General features: G+C 36.8%; 1 protein-coding gene across 4 annotated transcripts in view; it reads left to right on the top strand.

Moving 5' to 3' along the window:
* The window catches only part of MAGI2 (membrane associated guanylate kinase, WW and PDZ domain containing 2), a 1,353,147-nt gene that overhangs the window by 742,837 nt on the left and 589,194 nt on the right, over positions 1-21,116 (top strand). The window lies entirely within an intron of this gene.

The raw sequence follows: 21,116 nt of genomic DNA, 5'->3' as shown, positions 1-21,116 counted from the left end.
ATCACAACTCCTATACTCCCAAGAAAGAGGACCAAGCATGAAACGGTAGAGATTAATGTTTCTTCCTACAAGTCATTGTAAGAAATAAAACAAGTGCCACTACCCAACAGACACAATGTTTAACAAGGCGTTCGAGATCAACAAGTGGCAATCAGTCAGAATGTTCCAGTTACAGGGAATTAATCACCACATTGGGGCTAACCTGACAGTGTATTATATAGAACATCAAAATGTGTTAAGAGTATGAGCTTGCAGAACTCTTGAAGTCATGGGTCTGGTCACCCGGGGTAAAAGTTGTGTATACCTGCAAGGTGTCAAATTTCTATAATAAAATATCTTAGACTGATATCAATAAACCTAAAACTACATGGCAGATGGAAGAGGCAAGCACCACAGTTCAACTACCTTCCTAAATTTTCACAATAGAAAGGAACTTTTGGAAGTCAGTTAAAGCATTCAGCTTTCCAATGATAAACCAAATTACTGATTATATCCAGGGATGCCCAGTCCTGGTGGGCATTAAAATTAGCTCGGAAGCAACCACTGGCTGCTAACCCCAGATGCTGAGTTTAATTTATGTCACGTGAAGTTTCTGATTTTCACATCTCCCCAGGTGATTCTTGTGCATAGCCTGAATTGAGAGTTTCCTTTTAAAACAAAGCTGAAATAAGTGAAAGCCTAGTGAAAAGCATCTGATACGAGACGGAAAGGAAGTCTTGACAATCGCTCGTATTTCAGGTTATAGCTATATATTTGGAAGTAAAGCTAACAAAAAGACAGAATAGAATGTAAGCCTGGCCGTCTGGCAGTCTCTTCTTTCCCTACTACTCTGATGTACTGAGCATTTTCAATTATTAATTGAGGATGATGAGGATGCTATTGTTTTATGTTAAATTCTTCTGTAGTACAAGGATGCTGCAATATTGGGGTCTGTGAGAAATATTGTTATGATTAATTCCTACAGGTAGAATTTTTAATAAATATTTATACATTTTAAAAGTTGATGTTTATTTTTTGTCATCTGCTCATAAGAGAGGCTATAGTAATTTATATCTAAGTAGCATCTGTTTCAACCTGTGTCTGATTATAAGGGTGGGTTGAGTGTACAACAGAAACAGAATAACCAAGAGCATGTGGCTCTAAGAAAGAAGGCTTGAAAAGAGAGCAATAGTTTGTGTGTTTTTTTAAGGTTTTTATTTATTTATTTGACAGACAGAGATCACAAGTAGTCAGAGAGGCAGGCAGAGAGAGAGGACGGGAATTAGGCTCCCCACTGAGCAGAGAGCCCGATGCGGGGCTCGATTTCAGGACCCTGGGATCATGACCTGAGCCGAAGGCAGAGGCTTTAGCCCACTGAGCCACCCAGGTGCCCCAAGAGAGCAATAGTTTTGAAAAAAATGTAGAGAAAGTGAGGTGATGTAAGAACACCTAAAGAACAGTGTGGGACCAACATAAATTTTCATATTTTCTTTCAAGTAACAGCTGGCTGTTTGGTGCAGGCAAAGAGAAAGAGTTAGGTTCAGCTATGTTTTTTCAATGTTGTATTTGGGATCTTCTGTTTTATTTTACTATAGCTTTAGAGTGGAAAGCGATTGATACAATTGTGATTATTTTGCTAAGTATATTCAGTGAGAAAATATGTATAGGAGGGGCGACTGCGTGGCTCAGTCGTTAAGAGTCTCCCTTCGGCTCAGGTCATGATCCCAGGGGCCTGGGTTTGAGTCCGCGTCGGGCTCCCTGCTCAGCGGGAAGCCTGCTTCTCCCTCTCCACTCCCTGTGTTTATAGACTCTTGCTGTCTCTCTCTCTCGGTCAAATAAATAAATCTTAAAAAAAAAAAAAAAGAAAGAAAGAAAACGTGTATAGGAGACATCCAACAATGTTCCTTATAGCATTGTTTGTAATTTGGAAACAACATAAATACCATTGATGTTCAACCAGTAGGATAGTAAGTAAACAGATCATGATAAATTTACATGGCAGAATATTATGCATATATACAAATATATACTTACAAAATTGCTGTCTTCCTATGTATAATTTTGTCTCACATTAGAGTAATATTACTCATAAGCATTTTCATACCATTACATAATTATAAATGTCATTTTAATGGGTGATTAGTATTGAATTTATTTATGTACTGTCATTTACTTTAAAGCTCCACAAGTGGAGAAAGAATACAACAAATACTTAAGTATATTCCACCAAGTTACAATGAATTTTGTTGTTTTCTTAGCCTTGCTCAGATGTTTACATTTTTAATAAAATGTTGCAGATACAGTTGAATCTCCTCCATCATATCCTTCTTCAAATTTCCTTCTTGAATTCATTTTTCCCTCTCATCAATAGTCCAGAGAGATGACTTTATTGGGTTTGGTGTTTATAACTGCACACGTCTCTTCAACTTATGTTGTAGGACCTAATTGTGCACATTTAAAATCTTAACGTTTGCTAAGGGTTTTAATCAGGAGATTTTGTCAAATATTCTTTCCATATGTTTCTGATTAATTTTAAAAATTTTTTAGTTAATATAATGAAATTTGTTGATTGGTTTCAAATGTAAAAATAGCTTTGCATGCCTGTTAAAAAATTTCACTTGCATGTGGTGCATTGTCTTTTTTACGTATTGCCGCATTCCTTTTGCTAAAATAATGTTAAGGATTTTTTATGTATATTCGTGGGGGATATTATTTTTTATTTTTTTTTAAAGATTTTATTTATTTATTTGACAGAGAGAGACACGGCAAGAGAGGGAACATAAGCAGGGGGAGTGGGAGGGGGAGAAGCAGGCTTCCCACTGAGCAGAGCCCAATACGGGACTCGATCCCAGGACTCCGGGATCATGACCTGAGCTGAAGGCAGATGCCTAATGACTGAGCCACCCAGGCACCCCTCATGAGGTATATTAGTCTATGATTCTCTTTACTTGTAATTCTGGCTTTGCTTTAGTATTAGGGTGATGTTGGCATTGTAAAATGAATTGGGTAGAATTGCTCTTCTTCATTCTTCTCAAAGACTATTTAAAATTGTTATTATTTCTTCCTCAAATGTTTGGTATATTTCACCAGCAAATCTATCTAGCCCTGGAGGTTTCTTTGAAGCCAAGTTTTTAACCAACAAACTCAATACACACACACACACACACACACACACACACACACAGAGATACATTTTTATACTGTTTGGGTTATGTATGTATTCTTAAATTTGCTTTGGTTGTATCAAAGAATTGGTGTATTTCATCTGCGTTGTTCAATTGATTGTCCTTAAATTTATTCATAATATTTCATTAATAAACTTTTAATAGGATGTGGAGCCCAACACGGGTCTTGTACTCACAACCCTAAGATCAAGACCTGAGCCAAGATCAAGAGTTGGACTCTTGGCTGACTGGGCCACCTGGCACCCCTAAACTTTTGACCCTTTTACTCTTTAGATGTTTTACTTTTTTCATTGTTCATCTGGATAAGTTGTGTCTTCTTTTCATTTTGAGGTCATTCTGGTTATCCAGATAGAAGTCTATTAATTTTATTGATCTTCTCAAAGAACCAGCTGTTGGTTTTATTGTCTCTATATTGATTTTTGTTTATTTTATGGACTTCTACTCTAAGCTTTATTATTGCCTTACTTTGGGTTTAATTTGCTGTTGGAGCAGGTCATCAAGAAGATGTGACCACAGGTTGATCTGTGAACGGGATCCAGGCAAGCAGAGGTTCCTCACCCCTTCTGTTGTCCTTGAAATGTACCTTCTCCCCACAGTTCCTGCAGTGGGAGCCATTTTTAAGGAGCAGTGTTTGAAAGAGCAATGTGTTATTGAGACCATTGGGATGTTGTATGTAATTTAACCCACTTCAGGCCTCCCTATAGATTCTACATAGATCCTCTTAAGATTCTGGCAGGCAGACACAAAGATCTACTTGTGTTGCTGCCACTCTCCTATGTAAGTTCTCTTGCTAGTTAAACCTGCCATCTATGAATCTGGAGTGGCCTGCCTCTTTCTTCCACATCTTCTGCCCTCTGTGTTCAGGGGTCAGTTTTCCCAGTATCAGCTCTTCTTTTTCTAGTGTCTCAGGTTATTGATTTGAGACCTTTCTTCTTTTCCTCTTCTTCTTCTTTTTTTTTCTTAAAGTTTTCTTTCTTTCTTTTTTTTTTAAAAGATTTTATTTATTTATTTATTTGACATTCAGAAGTCACAAGTAGGCAGAGAGGCAGGCAGAGAAAGAGGGGGAAGCAGGCTCCCCGCTGATCAGGGAGCCCGATGTGGGGCTCGATCCCAGGACCCAGGGATCATGACCTCAGCCAAAGGCAGAGGCTTTTACCCACTGAGCCACCCAGGTGCCCCAAAGATTTATTTCCTTATTTCAAGAGAGTGAGTGCCCAAGCAGGGGCGAGGGGCAGAGAGAGAGAGAGAGAGAGGGAGGGAGGGAGGAGAAGCAGACTCTCTGTCTGGTGTGGAGTTGGACAAGGGGCTCTATCCTACAACCCTGAGATCATGACCTGAGCTGAAGTCGGCCACTTAGACTGAGCCACCCAGGTGCCCCTCTTACTTTCTAATACAGATATTTTGGATTATAACTTTCCCTCTAATTCTTGATTTATTACCATCTCACAAATTTTGGCATGTTGTGTTTTCATTTTTACTTAGTTCAAAATAATTTCTAATTACATATATATTTCTTCCTTGATCTGTGAGCTGTTTGAAAATATAATGGAAGTTATTTAGTTTACAAATATTTAGGACTTTTCCAAATGTTTATTCTGTTATTGTTTACTAATCCAATTTTATTGTGGTGTGAAAACCTAGTTTTTATGATTTGAACCATATTAAAATATTGAAGCCTGTATGAACTAGATATGATCTATCTTGGTAAAATTTCCATGTGCATGCCAAAAAATTTATATTCTGCTGCTGTAGGTGAAATAGTCTATAAAAGTCAGTTAGGTTAAACTGGCAGGGAGTGTTGTTTAAATCTGTCTCTTTACTGATTTTTGTGTGTGTGTACTTGTTCCATCAGTTATTAAAGGCAGGTGTTAAAATCTCTGAGTATAACTGCGGAGTTGTCAATTCTCTTTTGTGGGTCTATGTTTTTCTTCATGCATTTTGAATCTCTGTTATGGATATATAAACATTTAAGACTTTTGTCTTCTTGATGACTTGACCCTTTTCTTATTAGGAAATGACCTTCTTTATCATTGTTAATATTCCTTGCTCTGAAATCTACTTTCTCTGATGTTATTATAGCACGCCAGCTCTCAATTACAGAATGGCATATCTTTTTCAGACCTTTCACTTGTAACTTTTTGTTATTCTGTTTAAAATGTGTTTCTCATAGGCAGCAAATAGAGCTTGTTTTTTAATCTAAAACTGACGATCTCTGGTTTTCAGTTGTGTTTGTGTTTTTTATAAGTTGCTTTGGGTTTTAATTATATATCTTTAACTTTTCCATGTCAGCCATCAAGTGATATGCCATTTCTCATATACTATATTCCCTTCCACCAGCCTTTGTACTATCTCATTGTGTGTTATAAATCCCACCATGTATTGTATTATTTTTGCTTTAAAGCGTCTCTCATTTTTTAAGGATATTAAATATATATATATATATGGGAGCAGGCTCCCTGCTGAGCAGAAAGCCCGATGCGGGGCTTGATCCCAGGACTCTGGGATCATGACCTGAGCTGAAGGCAGAGGCTTAACCCACTGAGCCACCCAGGCACCCCTTAAAAATATATTTTATGTAAAATATATATATATTGTTTATATTCACCATTTTCAGTGCTATTTTGAAATAATTGTTATATAGGAGGCTGTGGTTGTCTATATCTTAATAACTTGAAGCTTGACTAATGATAGAATTTTTTTTCTTTTCTTTTTCTTTGGTCTTGCTGGCAGCCAGTGTAGGCACCAAAAAACATATTTGTTGAAATTTTTGTAATATGATTTGTAAAAGGCAGATAAGCCCTGAACGAGTAAAACATCTGGTTCTTAATATTTTGCAATTTCTTTAGTTTTAGGAAATTACTGCTTTTTCTTCTGCTCTAAGTTCTATTATATTTCCTTTAAAATGTTTGTAGCTTTTCAGTTTTACAAATTTGACCTTTTCTTCTAAAGATTTCACTCCTTTGTGCTCCCCAGCTACTTTCTCATAGTTCTGTATTATCTTCCTCAATGTCCTTACCCTAACGGTTTAGAGAATGCCTTTCTTCCCCCTACTTCTCCATAGGATATTTGACTCATGGTTTCTTTATGCTCTCCTGGCAGAACTGTTGATCTGAATGTCTGCTGAATGATGGCTTCTTACCTCCCATTCACCCAACACACTCCCCACCACTCTGACCCTCTGTTCAAATCCATTTCTCATGACAATATCTATATAGAACATTTCATGCAGGAGAATGGAGTACCCTATTATTTAGGAACCTGGCCTTTGCAGCCAGGCTGACTGGGTTTGAATCCTGACTTGGCCACTTACCAGTCCTATGGCTTGGGCAAGTTACTTAAAATGGGTAGAATGCTACTCATCTTATGGAGTTGTTATGAGAAGTTAAAGAGCTATGCATGCAAAGAGCAGAGTACAGTGCCTCGCTAAGGTTAGGATTCAATAAATATTAGCTCTTACTGGTATTATTTACACAAATAAACTTCTCATATAATACCTAACTTTGCTATATTTATCAGGTGTGTCTTTGGTCTTTTTTTTCTTTTTTCAAGTAGATAACACTCATTCTCAAACATTTTCTTTTTAAAGATTTTATTTATTTATTTGACAGAGGGAGAAGGATCACAAGTAGACAGAGAGGCAGGCAGAGAGACGGGGAAGCAGTCTCCCTGACAAATAGAAAGCCAGATGCGAGGCTCGATCCCATGATCCTGGGATCATGACCTGAGCAGAAGGCAGAGGCTTAACCCACTGAGCTACCCAGGCACCCCTCTCAAACATTTCATATGCATGTGGATAAAGGATAAGTTTGTACAAAAAACAGTTTTCAAAAATGTATTGCTAAATATATTAAAAGTTAGCACACTGTTTCAGCTAGAGAAAGCCCTCTAGCTAAGTTATTTTCAATATGTACTGGAATTCAGTGCAGAATCAAATATCTTGAATTGCTTAACCCCAGATAATACCCTTTTTTCTTTGTCTTATTTTCATATATTATGCTAGTTTTCTGGTCCTAAATTTAAAGCTTACCTGCATTTGTATATTTTTCACATACAACTTTATGATGTAATTGCTAATTTTATATCAGATAATAACAATTTTCTTATGAAATATAAAATGTGAATGTGACCATTGCTTCCTCCTAGAAATAATATGAAACAATTTACATGGGAGACATGTAGCTTACATATGGGGTATTACAAACACAACATGATAAAATTTACATGCAAAGTTTAAAAGTACTTAAGAGTCTCAATATTTCAATACCTGTATTAAATGTCTACTGAATTACATAGTCTGCAGAAACATTTCTATTATAGTTATACTTCAAATTTACAGCAAGGTTAACAAGATACCATTGTTTTTCACCCAAATATGCACCCTCGGTCCAATATGTCCAGCATGGAGAAGTTCATTTACAACTTTACCTATAGAAATAGATGTATTTCTGCTTCTGCTGCAGCACCAGAAAATGCATAGTTCCTCTTGCAGTTATGCCTTCAGATTAGTTTAAAGATCACTTAAGGATAGTTTGTCTTCCTTCTTGAGAGCCAAATATCTATGTGCCTTTCTCAGAGATTTTTTTTCCCCTTTATTGATTCTTTGTATTAGAAATCTACCTGGTTCGTAATGTTTTGAAAACTTCACAAGGAAAACTACATATATGTGAAATATTACACTTGGTACTGGCCATGCCATCAGAAAGGTTCATATTTTCCTGAATATTGAGAATTCAAATGCTGACATTTGAGTTGCATCTTGTTGGTTTACAAATACAAATCTAGGGTAGAAGAGCATCAAGACACAAAGGATTGAAAACCTCAAGGGGTAGACAGGCTATGCCTTGCAGATCAAATTCAGCCCACTGTCTTGAAAATAAAGTTTTATTGGAAAACACCTGTGCTCACTCATTTATTTATTATCTGTGGCTCCTTGCATTTATAATGGCAGAGTTTAGGAGTTGCCACAGAGAGTATGGCTGGAAAAGCCCAAAGAAATAGTTGCAGTTTCGGGAGATAAAGAGCTACTTAACTTTGTTCTACTATGTTAAATATACGCATATTGCTGATTTTGATACAGATTTGTTAATGTCCAGCAGTCTAGTTGGCCATCATTTGCTTTTCTAGTTTTCTCAAATACCAGACCCTTTGTTCCTTCTTCTAGAGGACAGTCCTTAATACTTGGGTTTGAAAATCTGAGAACTATGACCATATTACAGATTAGCTCTCCAATTTTTCATGGTACTTTTGGGTAGGTTTCTGAGTCAGCTGCTGGACTGATGGGGTTGTCTCTCTTTTGCACTTTCTCTCAATTAATCCTGGCTGGTAACCTTGTTTTCTTATTCTCTGTAAAGGAGGGAAGGATCTATCTAAAATCACAAGTATTTTCTCCAAAGACTCTAATATTTATTTTGATAATTCACTATTAATTCAATATCTAGTGCTGTTAAGTACCTTGACTGCATTCTTTTGAAATTCCCTTAAAATTTTATTTTGTATTCTTAACTCCTGAAACTTCTCTTAATCTCTCATGATAATTGCAACCCTCAGAAATACTGGTCTGAAAGTCTATAGAGCCAAAGATGTTTGTTACCAAATGGTTTTGTTCTGGTATTTTTATGTAAAAATCTCCAACAAAGGTCAAAAATGATTATTGGACAGCACCCAATACATATCCCTCTACCACGTTTCACTTTTAATTTGCTGTCCAGTGAAAAAGGGAACATGGTTTCCTGGAGAGAAAACCACAGTGTCCTGGGGACTATGATAATTGCCCAGAAACAGCGTCGTCCTGTTCTTCAAATCAAAGGATCACATAGATCTAGGCTACAGGGCTGCTGATTGCATGTCTGATGTTTAAGTCTTAAAAAGGCAGAAACAGTATTCTGTGCTACCCCACTGTCCTTTTTTTAACCTTCAGAGGCATAAATTGTCTGCTGACTGAATAAAAATCTAGGTACTTGTGTTTTCTTTTTTATTATTTTATTTGATCAAATGATTTATTTATCATTCAGTTTCTTGAGGAGTCAGCCTTACAACACATCATTGACTGGCTGGCCCGCTATCATGAGAGCCTGAGTGGCGACATTTGCCCCAAGATATAAGCAGATGTTTTCTACACATGACTGATCACTGATAGGAGTTTGAAATTAAGGGCCCATCAGCTGTGATTGAGTATATTTCTGTTACAATATTCTGTTACAGTATTCCATAGTTTTATATATGTATATATTTTAATTTATATTTATTTATTTAATTATATATTTATTTATATATGTTATATATATGTAAAATATGAAACCGAGCTATGAATTTCTTGTTCTGTTTTCTATCAATAAGAAAAAATGTGATAAACTATCAACTCATACAATAGTGACTACTGTGAACATAAACCAGATGCACAGAGGATTCTCTAACTCAGGATTTCAACAAGAATGAAAGCATCTCACCTAGGGTACCTAGTATGTACCCATTATATTTCCTTTCTCTTTCCTTCCCTTATTCTTGCCTTCCCTCCATGATAATTTGACATGGGTATACTTGAGAATCTCAATAAATAAAAGGGGATCACTCAAATATTTGACTTGCGCCATATAATCTGAAAAGTATTCGCATGTTTTGAAATCCTGAATAGTTAACTGCCTTCTTACTACCTTCTTCTGGATTTTCTGGTATTCTGTAGACTCTGTATTCTATCATCTACTTTGGGCATTTCAGAATATAGAATGCCATAGAGACATACGGTGATAGTAAAAGTTAATGTCATTGCAAGATTCTAATAGAGATAAAATGATAAAGTTATGATCCACTAAACCTTCTGTGCAATGAAGGTCAAAGAATAGAGTGTCTCTGCATTGCTCAGAGGGCTGGCGGTATCTGAGTTTAGTTCTGGCCCAAATTAATTTTACATGAGGAGAGTATAAAAGCTTCAAACTAAATATATATTGTTTCTATAAAAAGTCACTGATCTTTCTTTTCTTTTAGCTCAGTATGTAATCTTGAAACATTATCTGTTAAATAATAAATTAGGGAATCAAAAACCTCTTTTTATTAATCCTATAGAATGCTAGATATAGAACATATCTAAATTAAATATTGAAGAATTAAAATCAAAAGTTCAAAACTGAATTAATTGATAACAAAAGGGGCATTCATCTTCTTTCATTCTCTTAAAAATTTCAGGAAATTAATAGTTAATTTAAGACTTGAGATTATGGTTTGCTACTATATTTTATGAGTGAGAGTGCAATGTCCCTTTATCCTGTCCCTTTATATATTATAAGAATGGATCAGAAACCAAGAATATAAATGTTTAGGAATCTGATTTTACTTGGTTGAGTCTTTTTTTTTTTTAAGATTTTATTTATTTATGTGACAGATAGGGAGAGCAGGAACACAAGCAGTGGGCGGGGACGGAGAGTGGGGGGTGGGTGGAGAGGGAGAAGCAGGCTTCCCACTGAGCAGGGAGCCTGATGCTGGGCTCAATCCCAGGACCCTGGGATCATGACCTGAGCTGAAGGCAGATGCTTAACAAATGAGCCACCCAGGCCCCCTTGGGTGAATCATTTTATCTTGTAATATCTTTGTATCCATGAACAGTGGATTATTCTAGACTGTAAATGCAAGTGAGATAAAGGCAGAGCTTCGGTGGAGAAGGTGATTGTGCAGCTAAAGTTCTCTCAGCAAGCCACTGGGTGGAGAAGATGGACTTTGTTGTGAAGGAATGGATAACGTTCAGGTTATTGAACTCTTTGTCACCAAAGTAGTGATAATTCAAATGCTATGCAATTATGAAATCATTCCCATTGCTCTAGCATTTCCCCAGTGTGCAGATTCTTGTGTATCAGCAGTCAATGATGTCTTGGTACTGTCTTGGTATGATCATTGAGTGTAGGAGCCTTAAAATTGAAAATATGGGTGTATCAGCTTCAAAAATAATCACTCCAAACATGGCTTATCTTTTTAAAATAATACATGTATATTATTTTAATTCTTCAATGAAGAAATAAAGAACCATTTTAATTCTTCAATGAAGAATTAAGAACCATTTGTTTGGGTATGATACTGCCTCAGTCCAAACTGTTAAGATGCAAAACAGTAATTGGTGCTGTAATGAATAATATTTTAATTCTTCAATGTATATTATGTATATTATTTTATTTTAGAGAGAGCTGGTGTGGGGGTAAGAGGTTGAGGGAGATAGTGTCTTAAGCAGACTCCCCTCTCAGTGCAGACCCCCCACGCAGGGCTTGATCTCAAGGCCCTGAGAGCATGCCCTGAGATGAAACCAAGAGTTGGACATTTAACTGACTGTGTTACCCAGGTGTCCCTAATAACATATATTTTTTATTTGCACATACTTGACACACGATGTTACATAAACATTGTTTATCTTTCTTAGTATCATGGGGTTTGAGTTCAAGTGATAGGGACAATAAGATAAAATTTGAGTTTTGAAAGACATTTCTCACCTCTACCCCTTGTTTCCTCTAGTGTTTACACCAGGAATATACTTATGTAAGTGGAATCATGGAATTGATGAAAGGATATACTTTTCTAAATAATTTGTTCCAACAGAGAGCTTTACCAGTTCCACAATGCCTGTTACCCATCCCCTGATTGAGTCTGATTAGTATAGTTGTAGGCAAGCTTTAATTTAACATTTAGTGAATCAGATACCTTGGCATAGAGAAATAGTAAGATGTTATTTTGTCTTGCTTGTTGGAGATCCCCAAAGTTTTCATTTGTGTATTCTTTTTTTTAATTACTACTGTAATATTTTCTTAATACAAGAAATCTTCCGCATCAGATAATTGTTTTTGCTGTATTATCATTTACCACTCCTGGAGAGCCACATTCAAGCCTCCTGTGTCTTTCAGGATTTAAACCCTATTGTTGTATATGTTTGACCAAGATGGTTTATATTACTTCCAATAATAATGAAAGTTATTCATAAACAAACATAGATGGGCATTTGTCTATTACCTTCCAAATTCAATTAACTTTTAAGACACCTGTGGAAAAGCAATGTGCAGAAGCTGTAAGAGAGTGTTGCAGGGCTCCAGGATACCTCTTATGACTGTTCACCTACATACCCACAAATGAAGAATGGCTTGTTTCCTCTGAACCCACAGCATGGCTATTGATTACTCTAAGGTGAATGCTAAGGTCATGAACCACATAGTTTGTGAGTTGCTGTAGTTAAATGAATAATAAAGTTTCGTATTGCTTTTAGTTTGGGTTTTCAGAGATCAGAGTGAGGTTAGAGCGGTGATTCTAGAATCACTATCTCTAGACTAGCAGCATCTATACCTGGAAACTTGTTAGAAATTTAAATTCTCCAGTGCCACCCAAGATATGAACAACAAAATATGAATGAATGAATAAATGAATGAATGAATGATTCTGCATGTGATTCTGATGTATCCTAGAACCATTAAGAACCATTTGTTTGGGTATGATACTGCCTCAGTCCAAACTGTTAAGATGCAAAACAGTAATTGGTGCTGTATGGGACATTAGTCTGAACTTTATATCCAGATATATCCAAGGAGAAGTTTCTTCTTCAAAAACTTCTGTGTCTGAAAAATATAGAACATAATTAGCTATGCCAATTCAACTTTAAACAATAGTTGGCAGCATGCTATTTTAGAGGCTAAGAGAGTTTTGAAATAATTCTTGAGGTTTAGAGCAGTGCAGTGTTAAGAAGACAAGTCAAAGTTACTATTGGTATTTTGCAGATGGATTTGTCAAATACTTAATATTTCATAAAATATGCAGAATGTTTTCTTGAGGCAGTAAATACTTCTTATAGTAACAGGTGATTAATTGAACCAAATTCCAGGTTTTCTTTTTGACCTTAACTCAACCCTCCCATCAGCCAATAAGAAATCTGTAAACTCCACATTGCTTTATAATCTATCACACAGGATTTAGTGACCCCAAACCATGTAATTTGCCTTGCTAACTTTAGCTCTGTGCTTATATAAAATCATACTTCTGGACTTTATATGATTGAAAATGAATGTAATAAAACCCAAGATTTAAGCAGGTTACATAAAAATTGATTAGAAGCATTGCCCAAGGAATTTCCTGAATGTTTTTATTGGAAGCACACATACAAATCTGGTGATAGTGTTCACACTTGCTAATGAGTAACTGACAAACTAAAGAAGTGTCTTCAGAAATCTAAGAGTAAGTTAATTAAAGGTCGAATCCAGAGGAAGTCACTGGAGCTGTCAAGATATATTTTCTTCAGCTTGCAGTTGAGAAGCGCCAGGAATAAAGAGAGAATGTATTCAGAAACATGCTTAAGAAAATACTTCATTTTCTCAGATTCTCACACAGTGACCCATCTGCTTAGAACACATTGACTGTTAATGATTGATTCCGAGTCCATTTCTTTAGCAAGTGTGTACTGGGTGCCTACAGTGCAATGGACACTGTAGGAATTTTAGCATGCCAAAATAGATTACAATAAATAATGTAATGTAATAATGTAATGTCACTGCACTGACCATCACCTAGGTAGTAATACTTTTCTGTAATCCAGTAACTGCTTTTTAAAGCACTTTACTAGAATTAGAATATGTCAGAAGGCTGAGGCAAAATGTGCTTCCGAATTATATGTACCACAAACATCTTGCGCTTTCCTTCCTAAGACAAAAGGAGCAATGTTCCTATATTAATTTAAAAAATTCATTTGGCACCCCCACTTGCGATGGTGACAAAATGACCAGTGGCCTTGATGTGCTTCACTGTGTATCAATAGTAAGCTAATCATTTGGGAGCATTCATTCTCTTCAGACTTGTCTTTTGAGCCGAAATGCAATATGCTTTTATTAACTCATGAAGGGGGTGTTATTCATACAGTACTTAATTTAGTAATTACTAAGTAAGTTTTTTAAGAAACGAGGCAGTACAAGATAAAGCAAAGACTCGATTTGGTAGCATTTCCTTCATTCCCTTCCTGTTTATTTTGCTTTTGGAAAAGTGGTCCAGGAGACAGAGAATGAAGTCTATAAACCATATTCTGGGTAATAAAATTTACTTTGGACTTATCTAAACACTACTAAGGAAAGTCCTAACCAAATATAGAAGACAATTAAAAGATGAGCTTCACCTTTTAGCTCTATGGTGAATCACCTGTACTTCCTCTTTTATCCTGCCTTGCTTCTGCCCTATTCTAATGCTGGGGGATAACTTGTTGTTACTGGTGAGTGTTGCTTCACTGTCACCTCTTGATTCATATCCTTTCAGTTGGGAAAGTATAATTATTTCAGCACAAAAATGAGGTAACTAACTGCTTCAGGACATTCAGCTTAACTATTTTTCCAGTCTAGATATTAATTACCTTAGGTTCAGATTTCCATCGTACAATACTTCATCACATTTCACGTTATTTGCTTTATTATTGGAATCTTACTTCTTTCCAAAGGGGTGTTCGTAGATCACCAATTGCTTTCTTTTTCTTTAGCCAATTGCTTTCTCCTTCTGGGGGCCGATTGATTTAACAACTAATATCCTTTCTTCCTGGACGTGTAGATCTGACATCATGCTTTCTGACTCTTGCTGTTGAAGGTTCTATCCCTGTGGGCAAAATTAAATGACTCACTAATCAAGTTTTATGAGTGCTTTCACACTTTTCAGATGATTCAGCAAATGGCAGAAAACTTCTTGCAACCTAGTCCATAGATTCTACTCGTTCTAAATATCTGCCTAACAAAAGACAAAATACCCCTGTAGGTAGTGATTGAAACATTGTCTCACATTTTAGCATGTAATCAAAGGAAATGGATTTATATCTCAACTTAGGTTTCTTTTTCTTCTTTTTTTTTTTTTTAAGATTTTATTTATTCACCTGAGAGAGAGAGAGAGAGAGAGCGAGAGTACATAAGCTTGGGTAGAGGCAGGAGAGAAGCAGACTCCTTGCTGAACAGGGAATCTGACTTGGATCTTGGTCGCAGGACACCAGAATCATGACCTAAGCCAACTGCAGATGTTTAACTGACTGAGCAATTCGGGCACCCCTCAACTTGTGTTTCTTTATACCCAAACAACCAACCATGGCAACCTGAGTCTTTAGGTATAAGAACTTTTTTATTTTTAAGACATGTTAGCGTGAATGAAATTATTTATTTAAAACTTTAATTACAGTAGATTCCAAAAACAAGATAACATCAATGATGTCTGTTAGATTGTATTATTCTTAGTAGTACTATTAGTATTACTAAAGAGGAATGCAATCATGTCACCATGGTATTTGTGTTTTTACTTTTTCTAATACTCTTTCATATGTACTATTTACCTCATTGGATATGACAACTGATGATCGACTGAATGATGTTTTATTTTTTTAATTAAAAAAAAAGTAATTCCAATTAGTTTGCATACAGTGTAATGTTAGTTTCAGGTATACAGTATAGTGATTCAATATTTCATACATTGCCCAGTGCTCATCACAACAAGCGCATTCTTTAATCCCCATTGCTTATTTCACCCATTCTCTCACCCATCTCCCCTCAGGTAACCATTAGTTTGCAGAGGTTCTCTATAGTTAAGAGTCTGTTTCTTGGGGCGCCTGTGTGGCTCAGTTATTAAGCATCTGCCTTTAGCTCAGGTCATGATCCCAGAGTCCTGGGATTGCAAGCCCTGCATTGGGCTCCCTGCTCGGCCTGAAGCCTGTTTCTCCCTCCTACTCCCCCTGCTTGTGTTCCCTCTTTCGCTGTCTCTCTCTCTCTCTCTGTCAAATAAATAAATAAACAAACAAATAAAATCTTAAAAAAAAGTCTATTTCTTGGTTTGCCCTCTCTTCTTTTTCCTTTTACTCACTTGTTTCTTAAAATCCACATATGGGGGCGCCTGGGTGGCTCAGTTGGTTGAGCCACTGCCTTTGGCTCAGGTTATGATCCTGGAATCCTGGGATCAAGCCCCATATCGGGCTTCCCCTGCTCTGCAAGGAGCCTGCTTCTCCCTCTCCCTCTGTCTCCAGTCCCCCTACTTTAAAAAAAAATGCACATATGAGTGAAGTCATATGATATTTGTTTTTCCCTGACTGACTTATTTTGTTTGGCATAATACTCTCTAGCTCCATCCCGTCATTGCAAATGCCAAGATTTCATTCTTTTTTTTTTTTATGGCTAAGGAATATTCCATTGTATATGTGTGTACTACATCTTCTTTATCTATTCATCAACTGATGGACACTTGGACTATTTCCTTAATTGACTATTATAGATAATGCTGCTTTCAAAATTGGGATGCATGTATCCCTTTGAATTACTACTTTTGTATTCTTTGGGTAAATACCTGTTAGTACAATTGCTGTGTGATACGGTAGCTCTATTATTAACTTCTTGAAGGACCTCCATACTGTTTTCCAGAGTGGCTGCACCAGTTTCCATTCCCACCAACAGTGTTAGAGGGTTCCTCTTTCTCTGCATCCTTGTCAACATCTGTTGTTTCTTGTGTTGTTAATTTTAACCCTTCTGGCAGGTGTGAGGTGTTATCTCATTGCAGTTTTGATTCATATTTCCCTGGTGATGAGTGATGTTGAGCATCTTTTCATGTGTCTATTGCCCATCTGTAGGTGGTGGTGTTTGGCTGGTTCAGTTGGAAGAGCATGTGACTCTTGATCTCAGGGTTATGAATTAGAGTCCCACCCTGGGTGTAGAATGTACATAAAAATAAGCTGAAATTATGCTTTAATCCAGAACAACATCTCTAAATTATTTTTTTAAAGGTTTTATTTATTTCATTTGACAGACAGAGATCACAAATAGGCAGAGAGAGAGGAGGAAGCAGACTCCCCGCCGAGCAGAGAGCCCGATGCGGGGCTCGATCCCAGGACCCTGGGATCACGACCTGAGCCGAAGGCAGAGGCTTTAACCCACTGAGCCACCCAGGCACCCAACATCTCTAAATTATTAAAACAAAAATAGAATGCAGATGTTCTGAATTCCATCTTTGAAAACCTTTCTGCTACACCAGGGTTCCACTTCCTTCTTTTATTTTTTATTTTTTAAAAAAGATTTTATTTATTTATTTGACAGACAGAGAGAGATCACAGGTAGGCAGAGAGGCAGGCAAAGAGAGGTGGGAAGAAGGCTCCCTGCTGAGCAGAGAGCCCAATGCGGGGCTCGATCCCAGGACGCTGAGATCATGAACTGAGCCGAAGGCAGAGGCTTAACCCACTGAGCCACCGAGGCGCCCCCCACTTCCCTCTTTTATAAACAAGGGACGGTATAATACCATGTAAATCTGTTTCCAGCTAAACCTTTCTGAGGGAAAGGTTCAAAGCACACATGGCTAGAAAGATGGTGGTGACATTAACAGAGGAACACGGTAGAGAAAATATGCTTTCATTATGGTATTTCCCTGAAATGCTGAGTCAGATTTGCCATCCATAAGGATGGAATAAACTTTTTCAGACATGCAGAGTCTCAAAAATGTAGTTCCTATGTAACCTTTGATAGAAAGCTTCTGACAGATGTGCTCTGCCAAAAAAAAAGGGGGGGGGATTGGCCACAAAAAGAGACATGGGACCTGAGAGAGGGCCATCCAACATAGAAGAGGCAGAGTGAATCCCCGGGATGGTGGTGAAGGATGACCCCAGGATGGCAGTTGTGTTGTAAGACAACATAGTCCAGACTGGAGCAGATTAGAGGCTCCAGGAGTGATTTCTTCAAAGGATACACCTGATGAAATATCACATATGCTTGCATATGTTGACAGTCAATTTATCCAATAAGGAGGGAATTAATTAAATTATCTATTAATATATGGAAAGTTGGAAATGGAAACATTAGGTCTAAAGTAAACAAAAATTATGCAAGAAAGGAAAATTGGTACATTATAAGTTTCAGCTGGAAATAGATTTACATCGTATTTTTATTGTAAACATTTAATAGTAATCTAAACACAAGTTCTATTGGGAGAATGGGAGGAGGTAAGAAGGAGAAAGTGATGTGTTGAAGTGTGAGCAAAAAAGAGCTAAATCCTCATTTGCTCTACCAGTAAGTCAGGAAATAATAGCTGAAGTATACAAGGAAAAAGAAAAAACAAGAGACATCGTAAATAAAGTACTTAAATGTATGGAAGTAAAGTGAAAGAATCGGCTAAAAGAGCTGAAAGTCTTTACCTTTGGGTAAATGGAAGAGTGTGGGGAGCGGTGATGACCGTATGTTTTTATTTAAAACTGAATGCTGTAGAATGGTAGAATCTTAAAAATATCTGTATATGTAACTCTGAGGTAAAAGAAAGGAAAAAACAACTAAACTGCAAGAAGGCAGAAGAGAAGAGATTCTTCTTAGTAAGATGAATTGAGGATTCCAGTTGAGGGTGAAGATAATGCAGAAAAGGAAAGTACAAATTAATAAACTTCAGGGAATTTGACTCCAGATTATCTCTTACTTTGCCAAAAAGAGAATGAGCTAATGTCTACTGCTGAAAGTCAAAGCAATTGAATATTAGAAAATGGTGGGATTGTGACAGAGAGGAAAGATATATAAAAAGATTACCAAGCATCAGTAGTATTAAACTGACATTAGATAACCTGAATTTGTATCATTTGTAGGGTGCTTTGTTAGTGATGCTCATGGTTTTCTGTAGCAACTACCGTCTATGAATGAAATAGCTGATATTGAACTTGGGGGCTTATTAAGAGTTGGGAAATGGTGAAGGTGAACCAAAGGAAAGATAAGATTCTAGGTTGTTTCTGGCCCCTTAGAATTTAGAGAGGCTCGGGTGCCTGGGTGGCTAATTCTTTAGACATCTGCCTTCAGTTCAGGTCGTGCGCCTAGTTCCTGGGATCGGGCCCTGCATCAGGCTGCCTGCTTAGGGGGAAGACTACTTCTCCCTCTCCCACTCTCCCTGTCTGTGTTCCCTCTCTTATTCTGTCTGTCTCCGTCAAATAAATAAATAAAATCTTAAAAAAATAATAATAATTTAGAGAGGCAAATAAAGTCATATTTGGTATTCCCAGGGAAATTAGAAGAGATCAAGAGACTGGGGGTTATATTATAAATAAAAAGAGAATGAGAAAAGAGGATATGAGATGGGTATCGAAGATGGGAATTGCAGCTTTTGGATTATAGTGTAGAACTTCTTCGAACCATAGTGAGGTAAGTGAGCCCGCAGTCCAAATAGGCAGCCATCATCAAACAGGTCCGTAGCAACACGTGACAGCAATTTAGCCTTTGGAAGTCTGTATCCCCAAAGTAAGAGCTCAGCCCCATTGTCCTCAGGTGCAATGTAGTGATGGAAAGCACCCCCACTGAACCAGAGTACTGATGGTCTCCCTAAAAATCACAACCACAAATACATAGAGTTTAACACAGGTAAGCAACTCCAGTCAAGAAGCAGACCTGGAAATTGCCTTCAAGCATGTGATCCTGTGCTCACATTGTGCTAGGAATGCATTACCATGCTGCAAGCAGTTAATTAATCAAAGCGTGTCCCTTCTGAAATATGCAGATAAATTAGGAAGGAAAATTGAATCTTTGTTATGTGATTTTTCTTAATGATTAGAGTGTGTTCTAAATAAACAAAAACAAATTGATTGCCAAAAACTATGTTAATGTGCTTTTAATTCACAAGGGCTAAGCATATAAAAGTCAGGATATTGAAAGTTAAGATTCTCATAGAAACATTAATTTGACAACATTATGCATACTAGGTGTGGGAGGTTTATATTTTATAGCATAAAAGCAGTAGGAAATACTGTAAAATGTAGCTCAGTTAAACAAAATGAAATAACAGATTTAGGGGAAAGTCATTAAATGTGATTATGGAAAAAATTATTTTGCAACCTCTATAGAAGGGTTATAAAATTTAATTTTAGGAAATAATGCCTTCAAATCTTTTCAAAATATGTTTTCAATGGAAATTATTCATTTTTATCAAAAATCGATTTCCCTAGCACCTTGTATATTCTGACGTGAGTTTATGCCTTTCATTTGGAGTTCAGATTTGATCCTAATAGACCAAAAGGAGAATCAACTGGCTATTTTCATTGCCTAGTTCATAAAGATTTCATAGACTAAAAATTAAATTTAAGGGTTTAGAAAATTTTTTTTAGTATACAGAGAATATGGAGGAAATTTTAAATATGAAGAAGCCTGCCAATGTACTAATACTTGCTTATATATTTTTCCTCTTTATATTTCTGTAAACTATTTGCATATATGCATTATGGAAATTCCAACCTGATCATACCAAATGTTTTATTGGTGCAGCATGGGAAAAGAAAAGAACTTAAGGCATGTTCAGGGAAGGAAGTGGGCCAGAAAACAAACCGACAGCCTTTGCTTTGTCTCTGTTTCCATTCCTGCCTCATGAACTGGACAGCAGGTCTGGAAGCTTGAGTTCTCCCGTTCAGCCGCACTGAGCCCTGGGTGGATGTTTCTGTCACCTTGGCTGCAGAGACTCCATTCATTCTGTAGGGAACAGCATGTTCCCTCCCAGTCCAATCAGAACTAAAGGCAGGAAGGCAGGAAGGAAAGAAGGCAGGCAGGCAAGCAGGAGGGAAGGAAGGAAAATATTATTAGCATTATAATTGTACCTCAATTATGATGATCACCAATTCCAACTATTTAATTGACTTTTAAGTAATAATAAAGATTTTGTGTTCCTTTATATCAAATATACGTTATTTTTTGGTGCAAATTAACAAATGAAAACCGAAAGTACCCTCACAAAGGAACAAATCATGAAAATATAAAGATAAATTGACATGCTGCTAACATTTCTATTTTCCATTGTGTTTTATGTCATAGCAAGGCAATCTACAGAACAATAAAGGTTCATTCATAGAAGTGAGATATGTAAATTCCTGAGCTAGCAGACTCCTGGCCCAGTATTCAAAACGCCCTTCAAAAAAGGCACAATGGTCTGCATTTTTCACTGGAAAAAAATCTATGCAACCACATTCCATGGCAATGAACTCTTTATAAGCTT

This window comes from Neovison vison, chromosome 4 (assembly GCF_020171115.1).
Source record: "Neovison vison isolate M4711 chromosome 4, ASM_NN_V1, whole genome shotgun sequence".
Classification (NCBI taxonomy): Eukaryota; Metazoa; Chordata; class Mammalia; order Carnivora; family Mustelidae; genus Neogale; species Neogale vison.
This window is presented reverse-complemented; position numbering and strand designations above follow the sequence as displayed.